At 34.2% G+C, this 16,944-nt stretch overlaps 1 protein-coding gene across 4 annotated transcripts in view; it reads left to right on the top strand.

The window, feature by feature from the left end:
• Positions 1–16,944, top strand: part of ZNF438 (zinc finger protein 438) — a 182,733-nt gene that overhangs the window by 128,976 nt on the left and 36,813 nt on the right. For 3 of the 4 annotated variants that reach the window (XM_075997563.1, XM_012789024.3, XM_075997564.1), the window contains one exon: positions 4,511–4,688. The exons of the other annotated variant lie outside the window; for it this stretch is intronic. The gene's annotated coding sequence lies outside the window, so the exon portion shown is untranslated. The remainder of the gene's footprint in view (positions 1–4,510; positions 4,689–16,944) is intronic. 4 annotated transcript variants of the gene reach the window in all.

Below are 16,944 nucleotides of genomic sequence, written 5' to 3' on the forward strand. Positions count from 1 at the left end.
CATGAAGAATTTGCTTGAATGGTTTTTCTGTATCTTCTGAGGTGTTTAAAACAATTGGAATTTAAGTGATTTTTTTCCCTTCACATGCTATTAGACAAATATGAAATGTCCAACTATATTAAATATGAAATGTCACAATATAAATGCCTTTATGTCATGACAGCAAAGAAAGGAAAGCTTTGAGATGATTTCTCTTCTGATGCTCGTTTAATTCATGTGGTACCCATCTGTCTATTAATAGCTTCTTTAGGCCAGGCGCGGTGGCTCACACCTGTAATCTTAGCATTCTGGGAGGCCAAGGTGGGAAGATCGTTCTAGGTCAGGAGTTCAGGACCAGCCTGATGAAGAGCAAGACCCCATGTCTACTAAAAATAGAAATAAATTAGCCAGACAACTAAAAATATATAGAAAAAATTAGCCGGGCACAGTGGTGCATGCCTGTAGTCCCAGCTACTCAGGAGGCTAAAGCAGGAGGATCACTTGAGCCCAGGAGTTTGAGGTTTCTGTGAGCTAGGCTGACGCCACGGCACTCCAGCCCAGGCAACAGAGCGAGACTCTGTCTCAAAAAAAAAAAAAAAAAATAGCTTCTTTACCTTGCCCAGTTGTTTCAAATGGTCCAATATTGTTGGAATAGTAATGTCAAATCTTGATGCTTATTCATGTGTAGGTTGAGACGGATTTTTCACTACAGCTTTCAGCTCTTTACAGCTTTACAGCTTTCATCATTATCCACCTTGGTCTCAGGTCACCCATGTGGTTCATTTTCAAGATTAAAATCACCAGGATAGAACTTCTAAAACCATTGACATACTGTGTGTTCATTAGCCACATCCTTCCCAAACACTTTGTTGAAATTTCAAGCTGTCTGTGCTGCACTGGTTTTGTAACAGAACTCAAATTCAGAAATAACACACATTTTTGACTTATCCATGGTTTCACAAAAATTGCTCTAAAAAAATATTTGGGGGGGAAATGGGCATTTATTGAAACCTTAAAATCTGTACCCCCATAATATGCCAAAATAAAAAAAAAAAAAAAAAGGAAAAAAAAAAATATTTGAAAGATAATCACAAGCCAAAATGTTCATTTGAAAGAATGAGGATGTACCTTCACAATAAAAATAAAAGAAATGTCAAAGTGAAATGTCAAAGATATCAACTGTTAAACTTAGTACTGAAGGAAATTGGACATTCCATACTTAATAACCTAGTATTTCTCCTTTTAAAATAATCTTACCATTGTTTCTTTTTTCCTCCCACTCCTTTTTTCTTTCTTTTGTAATTGCTCTTTACTCATCCTTCCCCTGCTCATTAGTGCTACACAGATGTTGATAGTATTTCTCCTTGCCTAATTTTCCTTCCCCATCCACTCAGACTCGTCATTCATTGCCCTCAGTCCCCATTTCTGTCTCCCAGCATTTATAAGGATTAAAATGAACCCATCAGAGTCCTTGTGGGTATGATTCGGTTTCAGGACACTATAGAGAACAAACACAGCAAATACTTCCCACATGGTAGATCAGGCAGCTTCCTCTTCCACCTGGTGCTCAGGCCAGGTGTTGGTAAGGAGGCAGAGGAACCTGAACCAGCAGGAAATCATTAGGCTTAGATGCTGCCTCTGGACCTTCTTGTCCTCCAAACACCCGAAGCAGTTTGATTCTTAAAAACTTATGCAGAAAAAGAAGCTACTGAGATATATTTCCCCTTTATTTTCTTTTAGGTTTAAATAAATAGTAATGGTTATTCTACTTATGTTAATTTTTTACTTCTTAAATAAAGCTTTGTAACAAATACAACATTTTCTTCCAAAAGAATTAATGGATGCTTATTAATACATTAAACTTTCCAGTTAAACTTTAGGTTAATGAAAATTCATATTTATCAGTGGTTACTTCTACTAGTGTTTTGATGAACCATTTTGCTCTGTGCAAGAGTGCAGTATTCTTGAGTAGTTTTACTCATTAACAAAAGGTACTAAAATAAATTTAGGGTCACGGTGTTTAATTTAGGAGTATTATGATAATAACTACCATAATTAGCTTCAGATCTGCCTTCCTTCCCAGAGGATAAGATTTTTCTAGATTGTATGCCTTCTTAAGGCATGAAAATGACAGCAAAATTAATGTTATGACCTTTATAGCCTGTTTACGGTTTTTTTTCCATGTTGTACTCTAAAGGATTTAGGGAGTAGTATACATCTAAAATAAACCACTTAGTATGGACAAGTTAAAAATTGGGTTAATTGGGTTTACCTGATCCTCAGCTGGTAGTACCTCAGTCAAGACATCATTTTATATAGACAAAGGAGCACGATTTTTACACTATAAAATTATCCTAAAACCTTACTTGTAATGTCTTAAAAAGAAAAAAAAATACAGTCTACTTTTTCAAATATGTAGAATTTCTTTCCTCTTATTATTGTAACTAGTTTGTCTTGTTCAATTAGGAAATCTATTTGTGTTTTCATTTTCATAGCAAGAATGTATTGATCACAACCAATGGGTCCTGCTCTATGAACACAATACCCGCTTTTGGTGATGTTGGTCAGCAGCACTGTCTCTTAAGACTGACTCCTTTTCTTTTTTCTAGTTTGTCAGCGGGACTGCCCATAAACAATCACTCTTGTAAGTCCTTGAGATGTGAAGCTCGCTTTTCATTTTATTGTCAGTGTTCATATATTTCAACAAAATGCAATATTTGCGTATTCAGCTAAAGTTGAGAAAAATATGTAGACCATGTTAGAATCCTTAAAGCTTTGGGGTAGTTGATTGAAAAATTCCTGTGGCAGTTTTTGCAAGTAGTGGTTTTGAGGGACTTTCATACATTATTGGACAAATTGGTACAACTTCTTTGAAGGAGAATTTAGTAATATACATAAAAATTTTAAATAGACACATAAATTTCTTACTATGACTTTATCCTGCAGATAGACTTCCACATGTTAGCAAAGATGTATAAGGATGCACGCCATACCTCTGTAAGAACAAAAGGCTGAGAATGATCTAATTGTCAGTGAGTTAATAAATTGTTCCATGCATTAAAATACTATGCAACCTTTAAAAAGAATGAAGATGTTTGATAAGTGCTGATATGGAAAACTCTGAAAAATATATTAAGTGAAAAAAGAGCAGCATGTATAATCTGCTTCAGTTTGGAGAGGAGAGGTGGGGCACAGAGCATATTTCTACACATTAGCTTAGATACATACACACAACGTGTTTCCAAAAGGGGCTTCACAATGGTGCAAACAGTTGTTGCTTCTGAGGAGGGGAATTGGATTAGAATGAGATCAGGCTTATTTTTCAATATACTCTTTTATTTTTTACTGTTTGAACTTTTTCTTTTTGCTTGTACTTATATTTTTAAATTAAAATATTAATATGGTATTATAAAAATACTTTTAGAAGACTGTATCAATGGAAGCAAATGTTTAATATATAAATACAGTAGTCCTGCCTTGTCCATGGTTTCTCTGCTCCCACCCCATTTTCAGTCACCCGATATACAGTACAATAAGATATTTTTACAGAAAGAGAGATACCACATTCACATAACTTTTATTATAGTATTGTTGTAATTATTCTATTATTAGTTGTTGTTAATGTCTTACTGTGCCTAATTTATAAATTAAACTTTATCGTAGGTATGTATGTATGGGATATATAGGGTTTGGTACTACTGTGGTTTCAGACATCCATGGGTGGTCTTGGAATGTATTCCCCCATGAATAAGGGGGACTAATGTACATTTTTAAAGCAGAGTAAAAAAATGATATATGCCCTACAATTACAGGTATTACAAAAAGCAAAGCAGAAAAGCATAGAAAGAAATTAGGAGTCAGTACACTAAAATATTAATAGTATTTGTGTTAGACTGTTAAAATTGTGGATTTTGTTTGTTGCAAATTCAGTAATAAGGTAATATTTTATTAGTGGAAAATATAAAGTGCCGGGCTTCTCTAGTTCTGAGTGCCATGACATACATGTGTTTTAAATAATATGTATTAGTTATCTAAATATTCCCACAGTTATATAAAAGTGTTCTTTTTTTGAGAAATGTTTTGATATTATTATAATGTACAATAAGAGCTGTTTTTTGGAAAATGAAAGCAGAGATAATTCCAGAATGTGTCTTTCTAACCTGACAGCTGTTTGTCCTCTGTTTGTTTCTTGTGCTTGTTCATTTTATTTAGCTTTTTTCCATGTTGGAAATAATTATTTTATAATAATCTAAGTGTCAAACAAAAGCCTTTGGGATCAGGGAGTGAAAAATGTTTAGGTAATGCTGAAAAGGTAAATCTATGATTATAGTACTCCAGAGAAGATAGAAATTTAAATTATTATTTTAAAAGAAAAATTCACCAGAATAATTTAGTAGGTAGCAGTTAACACACCCACAAGAACAGGAGAAAATATAAAGCATGGCTGAAGTTAGCCAGAAATGGAGCACAGACGCAGGTTTTTTTAATTGAATAGTCATTGTAAAGCTAATTGATGGGATTTTAATTTAAGGCAGAAACTGTAAAGAAGGAAAAAGCTTAGAGGTGGCAACAGCTGAGAGAAATGAGTGGAACCAGCAACGTTGTGAGTCAGGATGGAAGAGCGGCAAGAGGTGGAAATGCAGTTTCTTGAAAATACACTGATTGGTCTATGGTGATGAAGCCAAAATTCACATCGTCCTTGGCAAAAGGTAAGATTTTAGAGAGCAAAGGAATAGGAGAAATCCAAAATTATCAATTTTCTGTAAATTTGTTCAGTTTAAAGATGATTTTGGCACTGAATATAGACAAGAAAAGAGCAAAAATGGTGGAAATGTGATCATTTCAAAAGTAATGAATTAAATCCAAAAACTGAAACACTACCAGCCAGACTGCTTGAGGGGAACAAAATAATGAACAATTTCACAGTATGTATCTATCTCACAGAAGTGTAAATGACAGCCTCTTTACTTTATGGAGTTTATTTTGCTGCTGAGTATCTCTTATTACCAAATGATGCAAATCCTTTTTGAAATGCTTCCATCTTAATCATGAAGGCAACCTCACTGGCCTGAAAGACGTCTTTCTTTTAGCGCTGGGATCCAGGCTGGAAATTCCAAGGATGTTGTGCTTGATGTGGAATGAATCGAATATTTTTTTTGTATCTATATCCCAGACATTTAAACAAATACAAAACACAAGGACTCCCATTTGTTAAAACTCCCATCTTTTTAGACTTAACCAAAATGCACTAAGACCTCCAGCAAGAGAACAGCATTATCAGTGTATTGCATTCATAGATAATGTTGGAAATCTTTGTTTCCTAGGACTTGTTATTTATAGGTGATGAAACCTAAAACAATATTGATATATCTGAAAAGTCCCCAAACCTGACAGTAGAGAAATTAAAAAAAAACTAGGACATTTTTACTTTTACATAAAGTAATTTTTAAATCATTTTAGGAGTGCTACAGTTCTTCTAAAAACCAGGCAATCCATACAAATCAAAATAAATTTAAACTTCAAATTATCTGCCACTTTTAATTATGGAAAAGCATATTAATTGCAAAATTAGTAAAACATTGCTTCAAATTTTAAAAATCACAGATTGAACACAAACACTGGAAGGTAAAGTTAAGAAATTTTTTCAGAAAGAGCAAAAAAAAAACAAACAACAAAAAAAACAGAGATAAAACATAGTAAAGGAAAAATAGTATAACCATCCAGGGAAGTTAATCATCTCAATAATAGAGTTCAAGGGGAGAAAAATGAGAGCAAAGTAAATGAGGAAATCTCAGAAAAATAATTGAAGAAACTATCACAGGAGCTGAAATGAACAAATTTCCAGATTTAAAGTCCCCACCAAACTCTTGGCAGATGGACTAAAATAGGCTAAGACACTTCTTTGTGAAATTTATAAGCATCATTTCCATAGAGAAAAATAATAAAAGCAAATTGCCTACAAAGTACCACAAATCACAGTGGTTTTGAATTTCTTCACACCGACATCGGAAACCAGAAGACAGTAAAGCAGTGCCTTTAAATTTCAGTATGGAATTCTATACTCACAAAAATTATTAATCAACATTTTTGTTGATGTGAGATAGAGGAATAGTAAATCTTCATTCATTCTCCATAGTGCAATATCAATAGATAATGTCTAAAACTAAATAGTCAACAAGTGATGGCCTGGCATGGTGGCTCATGCCTATAATCCCAGCTACTCTGGAGGCTGAGATGGAAAGATCAGTTGAGGCCAGGAATTCACGTCCAGCCTGGGCAACATAGTGAGACCCCATCTCTAACCCCTCAAAAATACATATAAGATTATAAGCAGTTTTTGACAGTAATAGAGGTATACAGACTAGAAGAATCTGCTCGAAGAATAGAGAGTGCATATCTCTGAGGGAAAGAACTTGATGACTGCTTTTTTAAAGCAATAAACTGTGCAGACATATTTAATGTAACTTTTGTTTAAATGTTGTTAATTACAAAAAAGGGGAAAATAATTCTAGCTGTGTCAGAGAGAATAGATTGCAAGGATGTAAGACTGGAGGCAGGAGGACAATTTAGGAGGCTACTGTAGTACAGGCAAAAACAGTGAGGACCTGCCCCAAGGCAGTAATGATGGGAATAGGACAGAGGAAACGTTTTGAAAAATACTTCAGAGGACGAGCATGTTGGAGGCAGGAGCAGTTTGGTGATAGCCAATTGGAGAATAGGTAGTGAGCAGAGAACATGTCATCCTAGATCCTGGGCACTAAAAATATAAATCTGCAGTTGTATTTAGAGCCACGAGAGTTAGAAGAAAATTTATAGAAAATATGTAAAGGGAAAGTATATAGGTGTCTAGGCTAGAACAATGTTTTTCTGAATAGATTTTTATTGAGGCATACAAATGCCCTCCCAAACATTATTAACCTACCTACTTCAGTGTATGCATCACATGTTAATGACACAGGTACCTTTATGTGCATGCATTTTATAGGGGTAAATGGTCATACAATTGAAAATAATGTTTGTACTTTTAAGTATATTCTAGTATATTCCATTTTTTTGGAAATGCCAAAGATGGTAATAAACTTTTTTTTAAAGAATCTGGAGAACTTTATTAACATAAATGTTAGCATTTATATTAAAGAAAATATTTTATGTTATTATATATTATAAAATATTTTCAACATATAATATCCAGTTTAATCCTTGTTCAGTCAAATGGGTTAAGTATTATCTCTCCCTTTCTAAGTTGTGGAAACTGAAACAAACAAACACAAAGATTAAATGACTTGTCCCAGGTCATACAGTAAGAGTTTCAGTTAAAAATATACATCTTTCTACTTGGTTCATTAATGCTTCCACAAGTTTTTAACTCATTGCATACTTGAAATTGGACTGGAACATGATCTTGAAAATTAAAGGTCAGTCTATCAGAGTTTTTAGTTTGGGGAACAGCCATGAGCATCCAGAGAGACCACCTTAACAGCAGGTCTAAGAAATTAGATAAAACAGAACTACTTTCAAGGTTTTCCTCACTTTAACCACTTTGGTACAAGCATCAACTGTAGTCGATAGTCACAGATGAACGCGCATAGCCGAGTGTGGACTATAGTCGATAGCCACAGATGAACCGAGTGTCGACTTTAGCCGACAGCTGTGCTATGTCTTTTCTAATGTTTCATTTATCAAAATAAAATTGTGAACATTTAAAAATAACATAATAAAAACATATATGTATATGTTACCTATTCTGATTCACATGACAAGTAAAGCTGCCTGTAAAGTAAAACAAGCTTTCAGTGCTTTAAAGCTTTCCTCATCATACAAGAGCAAAACAGATTCGTCGTCAATGCACAGCACAAATTATCGTGCAGACTGTGAGTGCCGGCTGTGGGCAAGGTTTCACGGCCAGTGAGCGCCATACCGAAGTGGTTAACTAGAACTGGAATTTACTTGAAAGAGTCTTAAACTACTCTCCCAGAGTAACTCTATAAAGCATTTTACTCTGTCAGTGACTGACATTTAGAAATATCTGAATTTTTTAGAGGTATTTTTTATCAAACTCATTAGCAGTATGCAGGGAAGGAGTAAGATTGTCACACATTAATACATTATATTAATTCAAATATTAATGTAAGCATTAAGAATTTGCTAAGCAGATCAAAATTTATTCTATAGATTAAGTTTTAGCTTCTCTAATGCTTAGTACCAATTTGAGAATTTTGTTTTTATTTGTTTCCCAAATAGGACAGATTGAAATAGGAATGAGCATTTATTACAATTGAGCAAATAATGAATATTATTAATCAGTATTTATGTATTTTATTTTAACAAAATTGAGCCTTAAGATACTTGGATCGGCCGGGCACTGTGGCTCACACCTGTAATCCTAGCTCTCTGGGAGGCCGAGGCGGGTGTATCGTTGGAGCTCAGAAGTTCAAGACCAGCCTGAGCAAGAGCCGAGACCCCGTCTCTACTAAAAACAAACAAACAAAAAAAAACGTTAATTGGCCAACTGAAAATGGAAAAAATAAATAAATAAAGGAATAAAAAAAAATTAAAAAAAAAAAAAAAAAAGATACTTGGATCCTGTTGACCTTAACCCTTTGCACTCGCTTGCTTTTTTCTCAATTACTTTATTCTACCTAACTGTGTCAAGTCACACTCGACATTCGAGTGCAAAGGGTTAAGAAACATGAATTCCATCATTGCTCAGAAGAGGTAGAATTTTTAAATCAGTGAAATATAGTACAAACATTTTAGAGAACAGGCAATTGCCTATAAAGTTAAACATGTATTTGATATACCAGCTAGCAATTCTATATTTTTACCCATGAGATGTAAAAACATTTATATAGAGTAAAACTTAGACACAAATATTTATGTTTATTCATGATAATCAAAAACTGGCAACAACTCGAATGTCCATCATTGGGTGAATGGATAAAAAAAGTAGTGTTATATTCAGATGATGAAATACTATCCAGCAACAGAAACGAATGATCTGCTGATTACACATAGTAAAAGAATATTTACTGTTAGATTTATATGAAATGAGACAAAATTCTAGAACAAGCAAAACTAATTTATAGGGACAAAAAGCATCAGTGATTGCCTGCAGCCAGGGGCGAGGGATGAGGATTGAGTAGAGAAGGACATAAGGGAACTTTTTGAGGAGATACATATTTTCTTTAGGGTGATTGTTTTGAAATGTACTTAGATGTGTTTTAATCAGGTATGGTAAGGTGACAGACATGGAGACAGCTGCCTTTGAGAAAAGAGTTTATTACTTAAAATTCCCAAGATGAGGAGACACACCAGGCCTCACAGGGCCACATGGGGAAGCACCTGGGTTAATCGGGCAGAGAGAACAAGAAAACATGGCCCAGAACCTTCATTGTAGTTTCCTGGGAAAAACAAGAGAGCACAGGACAGGGTAAACAGTTTACGATTGGCTAGGTTGAATGATTTCATTGGGCTCTGGGATATAGGATAGTGCTTAGTGATACCTGGCTCTGGGGTGATGTAGGCCAGGGGAAATATTGGCTTAGTGTGTAATCAAGGAGGTGGTTGACAATATGGGCTTCAAATTGGTTTTTTGCATGTCAAAGACATGCTCACTGGGTAGTCATTTGCAATCTCTAGGAATTAGCTATCTCTGAGAAGGGACAGTCTCTTCCTAGCTGGCAAGGCCCCCAAAATGTCAAAGCATCATAAAATATGAAAAAAATAAAATAAAAAAAACATTTAATACAGTGATCACTACACAGGTATGTACATCTGTCAAAACTCATCTAACTGTACACTTAAAATAGGATGCAGGGTACATTTTGTTGTGTGTAAATTATACTTCAATAAAGTTAATTTGAAAAGTTAAAAAATTTACATGTATCGACAGTCCCTGACTTATTGTGGTTCAACTTACAATTTTTCGACTTTATGATGGTGCAAAAGCCACATGCATTCAATAGAAATCTTAGTTTGAGTACCCATACAACCATTCTGTTTTTCACTTTCAGTATTCAATAAATTATAAGATATTCAACACTTTATTATAAAATAAGGTTTGTGTTATATGATTTTGTCGAACTTTAGGCTAATATAAGTGTTTGTTTAAGGTCGGCTAGGCTAAGCTATGATGTTCAGTAAGTTAGGCATATTAAAAGCATTTTTGAATTATAATATTTCCAACTTATGATAAATTTATCAGGATGTGACCCCAGCATAAGTCAAGGAGCACCTATAATGGGCACATGAAATTACTTAAAAACACAAGCCTGGAAAAGCCAGCATTCATCCTCAAATGCATTACAATTTTTCAAACAATACCTACATATAGAAAAGGCAAAGAACAGCATTGAATACTTTAGAATTACAAGTTCATCTGGCCAGTTCTTATTTTTCCTTTTCTGTGCCATGACCATTTTCTTTCTTCTTTTCTTTTTTTTTTTTTTTTTGAGACAGAGTCTCGCTTTGTTGCCCAGGCTAGAGTGAGTGCCGTGGTGTCAGCCCAGCTCACAGCAACCTCAAACTCCTGGGCTCAAGCAATCCTGCTGCCTCAGCCTCCCAATTAGCTGGGACTACAGGCATGCGCCACCATGCCTGGCTAATTTTTTCTATATATATTAGTTGGCCAATTAATTTCTTTGTATTTATAGTAGAGATGGGGTCTTGCTCTTGCTCAGGCTGGTTTCGAACTCCTGACCTCGAGCAATCTGCCCGCCTCGGCCTCCCAGAGTGCTAGGATTACAGGGGTGAGCCACCACGCCTGGCCAATTTTCATTTCCTTAATACAGCAATAGAAAGGTGGCAAAAGAAAAGAACAGTGGCTTTTTCAGTTATATGATGTCTGAGGTTATACAATATTTTGGAGTTTTTTCCTGCCATGCCCTTAAGGTATATTAATGTGTGTTTGTTCTTAGGTATGAAAATAAAAAGCTTCAATCAGCTCTGCTTCAACATCTTCAGTGATGTAGTTCATATATAACCCATAGTAGAATATCAGTAATCATTAGACAGTTTTTTCTTATATCCAGTTTAATTCACCTCTTCATAATTTTTTCTTCCTCACTGGTAGTACTATCCTCTGGAGCTATTCAGAATTCCTCTAATCCTGCTTCCAAGTAACAGCTCTTCAGCTATTTAAAAGTGGCTATAATTTTCCCCTGAATTTATTTCCCAGGATCACTCCTTTCACAGCTTTTTGAAATCACTTTTTCCTATTACTTTGCTCTTCCCATTCTTTGTTTCACTGACTTCCATTTAATTCTAGTATTCAGCACATAGGCATTCTGTATAGATTTCCATTGATTTGGTACATACTTCTATATGTGTACACATATGCATGAGAAAGAAAAAGAGAAGGATAGTGGGAAAGAAAGAGTCTACATGCAGGAGAGCATGAGCATATTTGGGGGCTTTGAATTCACACACACCTGGGATGAATTCTGGCTCATCTGAGTGACCTTGAGCAACTTAATTTTTTTGAGCCTCAATTCCTTAACATGATGATAATGCATATCCTCATGTGAGGATAGGAAGTGTGTTTAAATTACCTAGTAGTGGGCTGAGCATGTAGTAGAATTCATTGCAATAGAGCTACTATAGTGTAGAATTCAATCTAGGTGAAGCTGTCATCTATGGATTCATTTACTGGTTCTAACCTCATACCTAAAATCTTGTAGAACTATCAACATCTTTAAAATCAAGAAACACAAGATCACAGTAGAATCAAAAGTAGAGGAAGGCCTGTCAAAAGAGCAGCTGCCCAATCAGTGTAGGTTACTAGCATTATATCAATGTATAAAGAAGAACCTGTTTTAAATTACCAGTTGAAAAACACCAAAAGACTCATTAACTTTTTTTAGTCTATTAGTATTTCAAGTATTTCTGGCGAAATTTGTTATGATATTTATCTGAAAGTATGTCAGGTGATATATGACATGTTTATTTCTTAGGAATTAGTTTCCTAGAAATAATAATCTAGATCAACACCTACGTTGCAACTGTGTGATTGTTAACCTGGATACACACACAGAGCATGTACTTACACACATATTCACAACATGAGTTAATTTTAATTAGCTTGTTGAACATGGGGCAAATGACTTTCTTTTGTTCTCTAAGTTTCTTTGTCTAAATTTATGTTTATTCACCACATAAACAATTAAAAACAAAAAGCATAAAATCATTTCAATAGATGCAGAAAAAGCATTTGATAAAATCTGGCACCCCTTTCTGATAGAACCCACCAACAAACTAGGCATAGAAGGAAAATACCTCAAAATAATAAAAGCCATGTATGACAAACCCACAACATCATACTGAATGAGGAACAGTTGAAAGCATTCCCTCAAAGAACTAGAACAAGTGGGATATGCCCACTTTCAGCACTTCTATACTGGAAGTCCTAGCCAGAGCAATCAGGCAAGAGAAAGAAATAAAGGGCATCCAAATCAGAAAAGAGGAGGTCAAACTATCACTGTGTGCCAAGGATTTGATCTTATATCTAAAAACCCAAAAGACTCCTAGAATTGATAAATATATTCAGTAAAGTTTCAAGTTAATAAAATTAATGAACATAAATCAGTAGCATTTCTATATACTACCAACAGAAAAGGTGAGAATCAAATCAAGAATTCAGTACCATTTACAATATCTACAAAAAAAAAAAAAAAACAAACTTAGAAATACACTTAACCAAGGAGGTGAAAGATCTCTACAAGGAGAACTACACAACACTGATGAAAGAAATTACAGATGACACAAACAAATGGAAAACATCTCATGCTTATGGACTGGAAGAATCAATATTGTTAAAATGTCCATACTAGGTGATTTAAAAACTCAATGCAATTCCCATCAAAATGCCAATGTCATTTTTCACAGAATTGGAAAAAAATATTAAATTTCATATGGAATCAAAAAAGAGCTTGAATAGCCAAAGCAATCCTAAGCAAAAAGAACAAATCTGGAGGCATCACATTACCTGGCTTCAAATTATACTACAAGTCTATAGTGAACAAAATATCATGGTATTCCTATAAAATGGAGACACAGAGATCAATGGAACAGAATAGAGAACCCAGAAATAAAACCATATACCTACAACCAACTGATCCTCAATAAAGCAGACCAAAACATACTCTGGGGAAACAATGCTCTAATAAACGGTGTCAGGAAAATTGGATAGCCACATGCAAAAGAGTGAAACTAGATCCCTATGTCTCTCTCACCATATACAAAAATCAAATCAACACAGATTAAAGACTTAAATGTAAGACCTGAAATCATAAAAATTCTAAAAGGAAACTTAGGAAAAACTCTTCTGAACATTACCCTAGGCAAAGATTTTATAACTAAGACCCCAAAAGCAAATGCAGCAACAATAAAAATAAATAAATGGGACTTAATTAAACTAAAACGTTTCTGTACATCAAAGGAAATAATCAACAAATAATCATATGACCTACAGAATGGGAGAAAATATTTATAAACTATACATCTGACAAAGGGCTAATATTCAGAATCTGCAAAGACAAATCACCAAAAATAAATAAATAAAAATAACCCCATCAAAAAGTAGGCAAGGCCGGGCGTGGTGGCTCATGCCTGTAATCCTAGCACTCTGGGAGGCCGAGGCGGGCGGATTGCTCGACGTCAGGAGTTCAAAACCAGCCTGAGCGAGACCCTGTCTCTTCCAAAAATAGAAATTAATTGACTAACTAAAAAATATATATACAAAAAATTAGCCTGGCATGGTGGCGCATGCCTGTAGTCCCAGCTACTTGGGAGGCTGAGGCAGGAGGATCGCTTGAGCCCAGGAGTTTGAGGTTGCTATGAGCTGGGCTGACACCACGGCACTCACTCTAGCCTGGGCAACAAAGTGAGACTCTGTCTCAAAAAAAAAAGTAGGCAAAAGACATGAACAGAATTTTTTCAAAAGAAGATAGACAAATGGCCAACAAACGTATGAAAATATGCTCAACATCACTAATCAACAGGGAAATGCAAATTAAAACCACATTGAGAATCACTTTACCCCTGTCAGAATAGCTGGCCATCATTAAAAAGTCAAAAAACAATAAATGTTGGTGCAGCTGAGGTGACAATAGAATGCTTATATACAGTTGGTGGGAATGTAAGCTAGCACTACCTCTATAGAAAACAGTATGGAGATTCCTCAAAGGTAGACCTACCCTTTGATCCACCAATCCTTCTACTAGGTGTTTACCCAAAGGAAAAGAAGTCCTTCTATCAAAAAGACACCTGTACTTATTTGTTTATAGCAGCACAATTCATAGTTCCAAAGGTATGGAATCAAACTAAGTACTCATCAACCAATGAGTGGATAAAGAAAATGTGGTATATAAAAATATACCATGGAATATTACTGAGCCATAAAAAGAAAATAATGTCTTTTTGCAACAGTTGGATGGTACTAGAGGCCATTATCCTAAGTGATGTATCTTCAGGAATGGAAAAACAAATACCACATGTTTTCACTTATAAGTGGGAGCTAAACAGTGGGTATAATGGACATTGGAGACTCAGAAGGGGATGAGTGGGAGGAGGCAAGGAATGAAAAATTACTTCTCGAGTACAATGTATGTTATTCAGGTGATGGGTACATAAAAGCCCTACATCCACCACAGTGTGATTCATCCATGTAACGACACACTTGTACCCCCTAAATGTATTGAAATTTAAAAAATCAATTAATTTATGTTTAGGAATCTTAGCAAGGCAGCATAACAATGACAAGGCAATGTCTGCCTTAGTTTTCCTAAACAGGGAATAAGTACAAAATTTCCACTTTCTGGCACCATCAGGCTGTCATTTTCTCAAGTAACCAATTCACCTCATTTTCATTTTTAATCAAGTCTATTTAAATATGGCCTATTAACTTAAATGAAAAGTAATCACATATGAGTGGTTTATAAAACACATTGTGTTAAGTCTTCCACAATTGATGGCATTCACTGTTTGTGTTCTTTAAATTTTGTTTCTTCCTGATAGATGTTACTGCTTAATATACTTTTCTGCAATTCATGGAAGAAAAGTCAGGTTATAATATTCAGAGATTCTTATATACTATGAAGGACACAATGGCTGATAATGCTGTACCATGGTACCTTGAGTAAAAATGCACATTGGCTTTCCTTATGTGAAGTTTGTAAAATAATGTTAGATTTTATGTGACCATTTAATGCATCTTTTCCTCTAGCATATTTATATAATACACTATTATGCAGTCTAGTCAGAAGATGCAATATTGTGACTATTCAAATATTTTTAAATAAGTGTTAGGTGTATTTATTACACGATTTATTCATTTTTCATAATTACAATAAATACAGCAGTACTCTGTGTGGCAGCAAAAGACAGTACTACGCTGAGTGAGTTTTCTACTTTAAAAGACCAAGCTTGGGGAGTATGGTTAAAATTATTTTTATGGCACTCCATTTCTAACATAGTATTTCAAAGCGAAACTTGTGTTATATTTTTTTTTTCTGATTGCAAAGGTAGTATTTATTCATTAGGGAAGCTTTGCAATATCCATAAGATTTGTAATATATCCATAAGCATGAAGAAAAATGTAAGTAGCAATTTAATGCCCCACTCAGAGGTAGTCATTTTAATATTTGATAGTTTTTCTTATGAATTTATGAAAAAAATACTCCTCTTTAACCAACCCTATGAAATATAAAAACATAAGCATTTTTCATATTTTTAAATATTTTTAAACTTTTTAAAATAAATTTTATAATTTTCAATATATTTTTAAAAACATTTTTAAATTATAAATTTATATAATTATAATTATATAATTTGTAATTATAATTTACATGAATTTTAAATTTTATAATTTATAAAAATTATTAAAATGCACCCTAATTTACTTAGGAGTTGTACATTTATTGTATATTTTAATAGCATCCTGAAAAATTTTTTAAAAGTAATAAGGATGGTGAGAATGACAATGCTGATGTAAATCTTTACACATTATCATGATGATTTTCTGAGATGAATTCCTAGAAGTGGTAGAAAAGTCTGGACACAAAGGAGCACAGAATTTTAAGGCTCAGGATGCACGTTGCCAAAGCACTTCCCAAAGACTTGGTACCAATTATATTACACAGAGTAAATGAGCATGCCTCTTCCCTCAAACCTTCTGGAAGTTTGTATTACTTTATTTATTTTTTTGCCAATTCATAGGCAAACAACAGTTAGTAGTATTTTAGAAATTTGCAATTCTTGGTTTTTAGTAAGGCTTAATGCTCTAATGATTACTAGTTTAATGTCTTCTTTCAGTCCTCACTAATTTTTATACTGGAATATTTTCTCATCCTTATTATAATAATTTCGACCATGTCTAGTTTATCTTTCCAGAGTGCATAGTAGCACCTCAAACACCATTTTGTTATTAATAAATGAATAAATGTATGTCTATATGTTTATTTTAAGTTTTTAATTTTTCCCAATATTTGCCTTTTAATTTTTAACAGCTACATTGCAATGTAATTGGCATATAATAAATTATATATATTTAAAGTACAATGTGATGAATTTTGATATATGTATACATCCTTGAAACCTTTACCACAGTCAAGATAATGAATATGTCCTTCAGCTCAGTTGATGGATATATGTTCCTCCTGCCCACTTGTAGGCTCTTGTCCCAACCCTCCCTGTTTCCTCTTTCCCCAAGCAACCATTGATCTGCTTTCTGTCATGATAGTTTGTTTTTTCCAAAATCCGATGTAAGTGGAATCATACAATATGTACTCTTTTTTGTCTATCTGCTTTCGTATAGCATAATGTTTTTGCAGATTCACTTCTTTTATAATGTGCATCAGTGGTTTATTCCTTGTTTATATGCTCCACCTGTTGATAAACAATTGGCTTCTTTCTAGTTTGGAGCTACTACAAATAAAGCTGCTGACAACAGTCTACAAATCTTCATATGAA

This window comes from Microcebus murinus, chromosome 25 (assembly GCF_040939455.1).
Source record: "Microcebus murinus isolate Inina chromosome 25, M.murinus_Inina_mat1.0, whole genome shotgun sequence".
In the NCBI taxonomy this organism is placed as follows: Eukaryota; Metazoa; Chordata; class Mammalia; order Primates; family Cheirogaleidae; genus Microcebus; species Microcebus murinus.